The 12,038-nt window shown below is 31.7% G+C and overlaps 1 long non-coding RNA gene across 1 annotated transcript; it reads left to right on the top strand.

Moving 5' to 3' along the window:
* Window positions 1-9,493: 9,493 nt before the first annotated feature.
* Window positions 9,494-10,521, top strand: LOC138141412 (uncharacterized). The gene is made up of 2 exons (XR_011163144.1): window positions 9,494-10,111; window positions 10,166-10,521. It is a non-coding gene; the product is annotated as an uncharacterized lncRNA (long non-coding RNA).
* The last annotated feature ends 1,517 nt before the right edge of the window (window positions 10,522-12,038 follow it).

Genomic DNA, 12,038 nt, shown 5'->3' with positions numbered 1-12,038 from the left:
TTGATACTTTGATTTTCTTCATCTAATTTGCCTTCAAAAATCAAATTCTTTTTTTGACGGTTGTAGAAAAAATAGTGTTTGTATTCGAATGGGTTTTTGGTCTCGACCTGACGGTCTCGACTAAAAACTCATTCTCATGCTTGAACAAAAAACACCCATTTTGCGCACTTAATACAAAAGTAACTATTTTAATTTACATTTCAGCGTAATCCCACGAATTTGCAAGTCTTCTGTCGTGCGTCAGTCCTGTTACAGCCTGTATAATGTGAGAATTTCCCACAAACTATAAAAAGTAAAAATAATTTGAAAATTTAACATATTTTCGAGAGTTCATATTCTTGCTGATAATTTGATATATTTTAGCTTGTCAAGATGGTCTCTTGACTCGTCTGTTGTTTTAAAGCATTAATGACCGTACATTATTATAAACTATATAAAGCAGCATGTTTATAGACTAAAATTGACTTGTTAGATAATTGAATTATTACGAAGTTAGTAATTACCGTTTATTCTATCTAATCTTTTGTACTTAACACATATTAAGGCAATCTGACAAACATAGGAGAGATCTTTTATTTGTTGATTAGTAAAAATAATGATTGTACTCTGCCAGTGAAAAAATTAAAACAGACATGGCAAACGACGGACATGTGTTATTGATTTTCGCCGATAAACTAGTGGCACGAACCAACATATGGCAGCACTGACTGAAGTGTACAGAATCCATTCATTAAATTAACATTAGCAGGCATTGGTATAAAAAGTTGTAATAATCCGCTTTTCAAATTGCTATAACATATCATTTTTCACAGAGTATGTTTAGATTTTATTTGCTGTTGGTTGGTAGATATTATTACTGATCGTGAGTTGTACATAATTCTTTGAAAGCTTTTTTGCTTTGAAAGTGGCAAACTAAATTATGCAGGTAGTTGGTGTTTAAAAATTTTGTATACCTAGATGCTATTTTTTATTAAAAAAAGTCAAAAAATGACAACTTCATTGTAATTTCAGAATAGTAGTTTATTTAACGAGTTCGTGTGTAAATTGTTTTTTTTTTGGCATGAGTGGGTCAGTTTAAAATGCGTGTGAACTGAATTGAATCTGAACATAGATGTTCAATTTCGAGTACGACTTTTGCTATTTAAACATTATTATAAATATGTTTCAGCATTTTAAAAAGGATTTATTTTTTGGTGTTGAAAACGTTAGAATGTTAAAATTGTTCAAGAACTACAACATTATATTGCAGGTCCTATAGTTAAAAGGTTAAGCTATTTGCTTAACAAAGAAACTGGTAATATTTAGATGTAAACAAACAGGTCTTTAAGAATCGGTCTTTAACTTGAGATATTCCGCCCTTGATTTATTTTTAATTTTCAATTCTACCATTATTTAAAATTTTCTTTTTTCGTAACTGCATATTTTGTCATTTTTTTTATTAAATTTTTAATAATAATTAATAATTAAGTATGTATAGGTTTATAATTAAAACAGTAGTTTTGACTATGACTAGAATTTTATAAACTGGTTCTGCATTTAAAAACAGGGCGGATGAGATAAAATTGGGTCAATGTTTTTTACACATAAAATGAACATTGCGAATAATGATAAAGCTCCCATTCTTTCCGCCTTGGTTAAAGTGAACTGTTCTAAATTAAGAACTGCTTATAATGTAAGATAACATTACTTTCTGTGTTTATCGTAAAAATGAGACTGCTACCCATAATTCCAACAAAAATAAACTGTTTCAACTATCTCAAGCCAAAACATTAAACATTACAGCGGAATTCCTTTTATTTCGCAATGACAAATTAGATGAATCACATGCGGCGGTATTCATTTGCGGTTTTTACCACATGCAATAACATAACCCAAGTACGTGAGCACCAATTTGCAACCTGACGAAGTATAGAAAAATAGCTAATGATATAGTCGTATGACATTTTTATAATTTTAAATTTGGAAACAAAATAGCAGTTTCAACTTTTGTTCATATTTTTTGACACTACGTAATACATCTTCAGAAAAGCACTTTTCAAAAAAAAAGTTGAAAGACTACGAGCTCTTTGAAAACGAGCATTTAGAAAAAATATAAACATTATTTACTTATAAATAGGTGCTTTGTATTGAAGAATATAATAAATTAACAAATGTCCTAATTAGTTTTATTGTTATACGAGTACTTTACAAAAAGGTTTCACTTTATATTTACTTTTTCTAATTCAGTTACGAAAAGCAAGCCATTGTGATATGTCATTTTAGTTGTCAAACGTGCTTCATTTAATAACTAGTCAAAAAAGTGACATTATATTATCACTAGTCTTAAGAAGTGACATTAGTATTATTATCCCGGAAAATTATTGAAATAGCAGATTTAAATAGAATTTTAATTGGAATGTGTGCTTTTCGTAACTAAATTAGAAAAAATCTTGTATGAAACACGTAGCATAATGGCTATTTTTTTGCACACGACATGTTGGGCCACTTGTTGACACTCGTGGTCCAATTGTCATGTCTAGTGCAAAAAAGAGGCTCATTTTGCAACTCGTTGAATAAATAGCTATTTATCGAATTTTGGTAAAAGTAAAGTTAACTTTTTGTATCTCATTGTAGTCTAACTTTTTGTAACTAGTGATAAATTGCTTTTACTTTTTGTAACTAGAGGTTTTTACTTTTACTTTTTGTCACTCATAGCGAATAATTTTTCTTTAGGAGAAATAAGACAAAAACACCAAAAGAACATTTATTTATTATAAATATTTATAATGCAATTCTGACAATTAATTCTTTTATCTTCTGATAGTCCCGGTGAGATTCCTGGGCTGGTGGACGATGCTGAAGCATTAGCACTTATGTGTATCAGTTCCATTATTTTCGTTACCTTGTCCAACAATTTGTGCAGACATTTTTTTCTTATTTTCTATCGACTCCACAAAGTAGATTTCTGCTGTTTGGCTTTGTTTACAAAACATGTCACAAGAACTTTTTCTGTGACAGCTTCTTTGACATTTTTCTCATCCCACCTTGTTTTGAAACGTTGATAAGCATATTCATACACTTGGCTTGATTTTTCTGGCAACAAATTTGCAAGAGCTGCATTTGCATCGTTTTCAGTGTGAACCTGGATACTCAGAAGAACTCACTTCTTTGCAACAAAATGACCTTTCAGTTGGAACACTTTGAAAATTTTCATAAACAACTCGTTGTTATTGTTAAAAGTTGCTATAGCAACGACTCTAGATTTCTAGATCAAATTCCACAATAAATTTGTACGGAGAACATTTTTAGTTTATTTTTCTTCAAAATTCGATAAAATCTTGTATAAAACACGAGGTAAAAGCGTCTTTTTATCACACGGCGTGTTGTTGAACAATGTTCACGCCTGGTGATAAAAAGTATCGCTTTTACCTCTTGTTGTATAAATAGCTATTTTCCAACAAAGACAATCATTCAAAATAATATTTCAAACTGACTACCATTTGGTTCTTGACAGTATGCTAACCATTTTTGTAACTCACAATCAAAACATTTGGAGAATTTCTGGCTGAACTGCTCCCGTTTCATCTAAGGTCCGTGCTTTTAGTTATTTAACTGTAGCTGACCCTTTGAGATAAACCTTGCTTTTAATAATATAATAACAAATTTAACGGGGTGAGATCGAGAGATGGTGCAGGCAGATTTTTTACTTGCAAAAATGTGAATTGTTTTTGCGAGATTGAACTCTGTTTGCTTGTTTCCACGTCAGTAAGTTGTGTTTATTAGTTGCTAACGATCAACTCGACAGTAAGTAATTTTGGCATTCTAGAACGGTAAGTTATATACAGTGTACAGTTGTACAGTGAGCGGCAAAAGCATGGAAAAAATTAATTAAAAATTAAACAAAATTTTTTTCAAAAAATCTTTTAGTTTATGAAAATACATATTCTAACACCAACTAAAATTCCAAGCAGTCATTTATTCTCGAATGATAACGTCATCGATATTTTTTTTAATGGAAACCCCCTATTTTTTTTCTTGATTCTGATAGCACTTTTAATTGTCTAAACGACAGTATAAAAATTTTGTTATCTTACATAAGGAAATTTTGAGACAAAAAAATTAAATTGGGAAAAATAAATCTTATAACGAACAAAACAATTCAAAAACTGTGTTACTAAGTACTTAAAATTATGGCATTAAATGTTCGAATTCCCATCCCCCAGCTTGTTGACAATAAGCAAGTCTATGAAAAAATTCAAGTCGCTGCGCTCCTCCTCCAAACAATTCTCTTCAATCAGTACATTGTCCTTACCGTTCTCAATACTTAATATACTACAATTTCTAAATTTGTTGTTTTAATAATATGTTGATATCGAAATTAGTTTGCTGATATTGAAATTGCCGTGTAAAATTTGAATTTAACAGCCACTTTATTTTCCGCAGAAACGAAAAGAGGCGGAAAATAAGAAATATCGGAAAATATTTGTTTAAAAAAATATAGTTAACTGATTTGAGTTCTTTTCGAAAGTTCAACGAAAAATACAAAGTTTAAATTGTTCTAAACTTTTGGGGCTCACTTTATATTGAGTATTTCCTGGAGATTCAACGCAAATACGTTTATGTACCATATTACATTTCAATATTTATTTTTAATTATGAACAATTACAAGAAGGCTTAAAGCCTTTCAGTGATGAAGCTGGAAGACTTCACGGACTTCAAGGCGGTTACTTGTCCTCTTTGTTGTACGCCAATTAACCGAATCTAGGCCGAACAATGTTCATGACTCACATTGCAAATATTTGTCCACGGACACGAATATTGCATGATGCATAGCGAACATCGAATATTTGTGAATGAATAACGCAAATGCGGAGCCGGTTTTATTGCAGATTAAAAATATCCAGCATACATAATAATATGCGGTAGCAATACATAGTAGTATTTCCATCACCGGATAACAAAATCCGTTCGATTTAAAAATCATTTTATATTCGTAAACAGCGAATTAGTAAGACAAAGATAACAGGAAATAGTAAAAATGAGCTATTTGACATAAATAAACATTACAGTTGACTTGAAAAGATGGCGGACGATGTAAATACCATCTCCTGTGCTCAGTGTTTTGAAGAGTTTGAAGATGTAAAAAATGCAATTAAATGCGTAGCGTGTAACAAAATGTATCACAGTAAGTGTGTAAATGTGGATTTGCGAGGTTTCCGCAAGAAGCAAGGAACCTGGACATGCAAAATGTGTGTCTGTGGTGAGAACGCTAATAAAAGTGAGGTTATGAATGAACGTAGTTTTCACATTTTACTAAATAAAATCACGGAACTGACAAGCGCTACAATGGAAATTAAGTCACTTTTGCAAACGGTATTAGCAGAAAATAAAAAACTGCGGGAAGAAGTGGCCTTGCTAAAAAATGTACAAAATATTTCCGGCAATGACAACTTAACCTATGCGAACGTGACCAAAACAAATGTGTTAATGATAAATCCAAAAGAAGAAGTAAAAGGTGTAAACAACAACGGAAATCAAGTGCGTAAGGAAATTAGAAATAAAATCAATCCGGTACAACTTGGTGTGGGTCTCTCAATGGGAAAAACAACTAAGAAAGGAGCGGTCTTCTTAAATTGTACCACAGAAAAGAACATTGACGAAGTTAGGAATGCAATACAAGCAAATGTGGGACATGGGTATGAAGTAACAGAACCTAACTCATTCAAAGGCCGTATTAAACTATATTTTATCCATGAAGATGAAAAAGAAATGGAAGATGAAGTGCTAGTGCAAAAAATTATAAATCAAAATGAACTTAATCCCAATAATGTTGAAATTAAAATCCTGTACAAATCTAAAGTGGTCAACAAAAAATTTAATATGGTATTGGAAGTCAATAATTATGTGCTAAATTCGTTAATGAAAAAGGATAAGATTAACATTGGTTGGAACCGCTGTCGCTTTGAGCAAGACTATGGAGTAGTACGATGCTTTAACTGTTGTAAGTATGGACATATTGCTTCTAAATGTACAAATCAAGAAGTTTGCCCCATCTGTGGTGAAAATCACAACCAAAACAAATGCAACAGTACCATAAAGAAGTGCAACAATTGTAGTCAAGCTAATAAAAAACTGAAAACTAACCTAGATACAAATCATCAAGTTTGGAGTAAGGATTGTACAGTACTGAGTAGAATTATAGAATCACAAAAAAAAAAGTACCACACCATATAGCAATCAGAAATTCCAAAACAGAAAAATTCCATCATATACTTCAACTGTCAAGGATTCCTAAACAACAGAGACGAAATAGAAAATTATATATCCATGGAGAAACCCTTCATCTTATGTTTATGTGAAACACATATCACCGATAAAATAACACCTTCAGAAATCAAACTTGATGGTTATAAATTTGAACAGTGCTGTAGCTTCAATAGTAGGACTGGAGGTGCAGTCATTTTTATAAAAAATAAATGCAAATACACCGTAAAGGATATAAAAAGTTTTGAAAATTGTGTGTGGCTGGTAGCTATTGAAATACAAATATCGTCTGAAAGATACCTATTGATTAACTTATATCATTCTCCGAATAACATGGATGCAGCATTCTTGAGTTTCTTGGATGAATACATGGAAAGAATTTCTGATTATAGTGGGACCATCATTCTAATGGGTGATTTTAACCTAAATTTATTACAATCATCTTATTATATTAATAAATATAGAAATATAATATATAAACATGGATTAAGTCAAATAATACAGCAACCAACTAGAATAACCTATGATAGCGCAACTCTCATAGACCATGTAATCACAAATGCGAAACAGCTTCAATATGAAATTCTTATATCACCTCGCATTAGCGATCATTTGATAATCAAAATCAAAATTAACACAGAAGAAGGAAATAAACATTTTACAAAAGATCATAAAATGAAAAGAGACTACAAAAGTTATAACAAAGAAATATTTCAAGAAAAATTGAACACACAATATAAGTGGAATAATTCCATCAGTGACATTAATGTCATGGCAAATGAACTAACGAAGTCCTTGGAGGAGAGTTTAAATACGTTATGTCCTTATAGAAAATATACTATAAGTGAAAAATATTGTCACAAAGCATGGTTCAACTTAGATATCCAAAACGCGATGAAACACAGACATGATTTGTACAAGTTAGCTATATTAAGTAAATCAGAAGAATCTTGGAATGAGTATAGAACGATGAGAAACAATGTAGTTACTATGATACGGCAAGCTAAAAATACCTACTATCAAAATCTTGTTGAAAATCGAAAGAATCAGCCGAAGGAGTTGTGGAAAAAACTGAAAAGACTTCTCCCAGGAAATACTGATCAGCCCTCTGAAGTAAGCTTTGAAGGTACCACATACGAGGATCCAACAAAAATTAGTGAGAAATTTAATATTTACTTCATAGACAGCATAAAGAATATTGTCGACATCTTGAAATGTAAACCCGCTGTAGTACTGAATAACAATCACGAAATTAGTGAAATGAACACATTTAAATTAATAGATATGAGGGATCTTAAAAGTGCCCTTGCAATAATGAAAAATACAGGAGGAGGTGAAAGTGGTATTACAACATCAATACTCAAGGATAGTGCAGAAGTAATTGCAGATAGATTTATAGACTTAATCAACTGTTCCTTAACATATGGAAAGTTCCCTGAAGAATGGAAAACATCTGTAATCATCCCGGTTCAAAAAGTTTCAAAGACTAAGAAATGTGAAGAATTTAGACCAATAAATACAGTGCCAGTATATGAAAAGCTATTGGAAATAGTGGTAAAAGAACAGATTACACTTCATTGCAATGTAAACAATTTAATCGCTAGCGAACAATCGGGTTTTCGAAATGACCATTCATGTGAAACAGCCATCATTAGTATTTGTGATAAATGGTTTAGTGAAATAGAAAATAAAAACATTGTGGTAGCAGTATTTTTGGACTTAAAAAGAGCGTTCGAAACAATAGATCGCCAGATCTTAATAGAGAAGCTTAAATATCAATACAACATAACAGGAACAGTCTTAGAATGGTTTAAGTCGTACTTATCGAACAGGAAACAAAAAGTTAAATATGGTGATATACTATCTGATGATATATTGGTTGAATACGGGGTACCTCAGGGTACAGTCTTAGGGCCATTATTGTTTAATCTGTATGTTAATGATATTGTTAAGCATGTCAAATATTGTAACATTAGTATGTTTGCTGATGACACTATGCTGTACAAGTCTGGGAAAAATATTGAAAACATCATAACAGAAATTAATGAAGACTTAATGAGTATCTATCATTATCTATGTAGCAATAGCCTTAGTGTCAATGTAAACAAGTCTAAGTATATTATATTTCAAAACAGATATTCCCAATCTGAAATCAATAACATAGGCATGACAGTACAAATAAATAAAATTCTCTTAGAGCGGGTTAATGAGATTAAGTATTTAGGTGTTATATTCGATCATAAATTATCGTTTCATAGTCATATACAATATGTTTTAAATAAAATGTCACAAAAAGTTTATCTATTAAGTAGAATTGGTAAAAATTTGAACATATATACCAGACGCCTATTATATACAACAATTGTTTCACCACATTTGAATTACTGTTCATCAGTATTATTTATGTTACCAGCATATAAAGTACATGAAATACAAATAGTGCAAAATAGGGCAATGCGCAATATTCTATGTTGCAGTAGATATACACCGATTAATCTAATGCTCAAGATTTTGAAATTTTTATCTGTGAAACAAACACTTATCTTTAATACCCTTATAACTGTGTTCAAAATTAGGATAAAGAAAACACCACGTTATTTGCATGACAAAATTAATTATGTAAAGGAACGGCAACGATACAATTTAAGAAACTGTGAAGATTTTGATTTACAACTCTGTAAATTTAATCCTAAGTGCAATAGTCTATACCATCAGGGACTTATGTTATTTAATCAGTTACCAATAGACATCAAGGCATGTAATGATTTGTCAAATTTTAAGCGTATGTTGAGAGTGTACATTATTGATAATTATTGATATTATGTATAGCGGATGTATTTTTATTTATTTATTTTCTTTCTATTTTGTATAGTTTTTTTAATATTATCTATGTGATTCTGTAGCATATTGCTAATAATAAATCATTATTATTATTATATTATTAGTTTATCACAGAATTTTTAATGATGTGTAATTTTGTTTATCAGTTATGGTTTTATTAATAAAAATATGGCTGTCTGGAAATTTTCTTCACATTGTACCTAAATATAACTCATTGAATAAATAAATGACCTATATAAGTCATATATATGTACAGTCGATGAACAAATAAAACTGGGACAAAAATGACAATCACATAAATTCAAAATTTACAAATCTCCATCGTTTAATTACGGGTTTATCACAAATAGGTTAATTTTGGTATGACATATTATATAGTCTGATTTAAATAAATTAATAATAATAATAATACCTTTTATTACGGGAACACCCTTTACATCAAATAGTTATAATAATTTAAAAAAACGAAAGAAAAACGGATCAAATCAAATGTAATTAATACAATTCATATCAACTACATACAGGGTGTCCCAGAACTCGCGGATCAAATTGAAACTGTATATTCCTTGATGGTAATGAAGGTAAAAAACGTTTAGAAAAATATTCAGGGTGCAACAGCTTTTTAGTTATGAATTAATCAAATTGACCAATAGAGCTCGATCTAATTTTCCCTTTATGAGAAAATTGAGTACCTTCCCTCAATTGCCAAGCAACTATAATTCGATGAATAATAAAATTATTTTCAATATTTATCTGGTCAACTTGTCGAAACAGACGTCAAAAGTGACAGCTACTTTTGAAATAACCAAAAATGGGATAATTGCGCCAAAGGCAGGTGAATAATTGTACAGAATCTAAATCAGGGAACGCAAGAAGTTTCTTCTTCCGACAATGAATGAAATATGGTTTGTTATGAGCGAAAATTTCCAGAGCAATTGTAACCTTGAGGGGTATGGGAAATTGACGGGAGGGATATGATGAATTGAACCTTTGTTGATGGAAGGTAAAATGGCGACGTAGCGTCAAGTGAGTAATACATATTACTACCTTAAAAATCTTAGTAAAAAGTGAAATATGCAGGGCCTGTGAAGTGAATCGGAATCACAAGAAATTTATCCTGACTCCTGTGCATACACTCTGCATCTGCAACGTATTAGCGCAGCTACACGAGCGGGACGAGTCGTCGTCGAAATGAAAGAAAAGACTTTTAGGAACATTCTTGACATTGCTAAAAAAGCTGGAGTTACACGTAGGTTTTGAGCAACAAATCAAGCATAGTGGCAGTTCTGAAAGAAAGAAGACAAAACTGGATTGAACTAACCTATTTATTTTAGCATCATTATTAGTAAAAATTTAAGATCAAATTTTATAACTAAACGATGTAGAATGCAACAAATGAAATAAGAAACATGCAAAATAAAAAGAATAATTTATAACATGTGTTCAAATTGACCACCTTTCATCTTAAGGAATAGGCGAGCTCGTTTTATTAAATTTTCCCTTACCAGTCTAAGCACATTAGGAATAACAGTAGCCAGTGTTTCGTGAATTTGGTTATTTAGTTCTTCTAAAATATTGATAGGTTCGCGGTAAATATGGTTTATCAAATATACTTCTTCTACCGTCGTCATCAAAGGACTGAAGAACAGCATCTTCAGTCTCTGGCGTTCTAACTTCTCGCGGGGGACCACCAATTTCTTGTCAGGTAGGCACCAAGGACCCAGTGTGTCGAGCACGGTACACCAACCATAGAAATACGTTATAATTTGGATATGGCAAACGTCGTGGAAAACGTATTGCATATTCCCTTGCATCCTCACGTGCATTGCGCGGGCACTTTCCATAAATTATGAGCATTTCGGCATACTCTGCAGCTGTATATATGATTTCAATACGAAGTTTGACAATTTCGAATCAAATTATAACTTGACGTTGTCAAAATCTTCACAGTTGCCCAAACATTTACTTGAAATTCCATACCATTCTTACTAGAATTATGTTGCTAGGCAATTCAAACCTTTGGTTAAATTTACGTGAAATTCAAATTAACAGCGTCCTTCTGATTGGTCAACTTGAATTATTCATTACAAAAAATCGATTATACCCTGTCCTTTTTTTTAAACGCTATTGCTTTCAGTTATCACCAAGGAAAACGCACTGTAAATTTGATCCGCGAGTTCTGGGACACCCTGTATATTAAAAAAAAAAGAGAAAAAAAAAATTCAGAAAATAATTGTGATCAACACAAAAGCTTTAAAGCTTTAATGAAAGAAAGTGCTGTAAATCAATATCATTTAGCTTAGATTTAAAATTTCTTAGTGATAAGCCAAAAAGCTCGATGTCATGCAAATTAACTTCTCGTGTGATCCTAGTCACCGGAGAGAAGAGACCATAGTTGGTGCGATGGGATTGAGTGGCCAACAACGGACTAGTCCTCAATTTTCTTATAGGACAGTTTAAGTAAAAAAGTTCCAGTAAATCAGGAGAGTCGACAAACCCATTAAACAGCCTAAATAAAAATATCAGATCATTTCTTGAACGTCTTGTCTCCAGACTGTCCAAAGCTAACATATCTCTAATAATTCCACACGTATAGTCATCTCCCCCATATCCCAACTTCCACGCGCAGGTACGAAGAAAGGTGTTCTGAATTCTTTCAATATTATGGATATGTACTAAATATGTTGGTGACCAGACAACACTCGCGTATTCTAAGACCGATCTGACGATTGAACAGTAAACCAATTTATGGGCCTCGACAGAGAATTCCTTCAATGTTCTATTGACTAAACCAAGCAAAGCCTTGGAAAAATCTTCGTAAATTGAATCCACTTGATAACCGTTCTTCAAAGCTTCAACTATGTAGTTCTGGTAGATGAGTAAATTGGTGGAAGTGGATCTACCTTGGCGAAAGCCATGTTGAACGTTATCGATTACTTGCTTGCAAGCAGTT

The sequence above is a fragment of the Tenebrio molitor genome, chromosome 1 (assembly GCF_963966145.1).
Source record: "Tenebrio molitor chromosome 1, icTenMoli1.1, whole genome shotgun sequence".
Lineage (NCBI taxonomy): Eukaryota > Metazoa > Arthropoda > Insecta > Coleoptera > Tenebrionidae > Tenebrio > Tenebrio molitor.
Note: the sequence above shows the minus strand (reverse complement) of the source record. Positions and strands in the feature narration are given on the sequence as shown.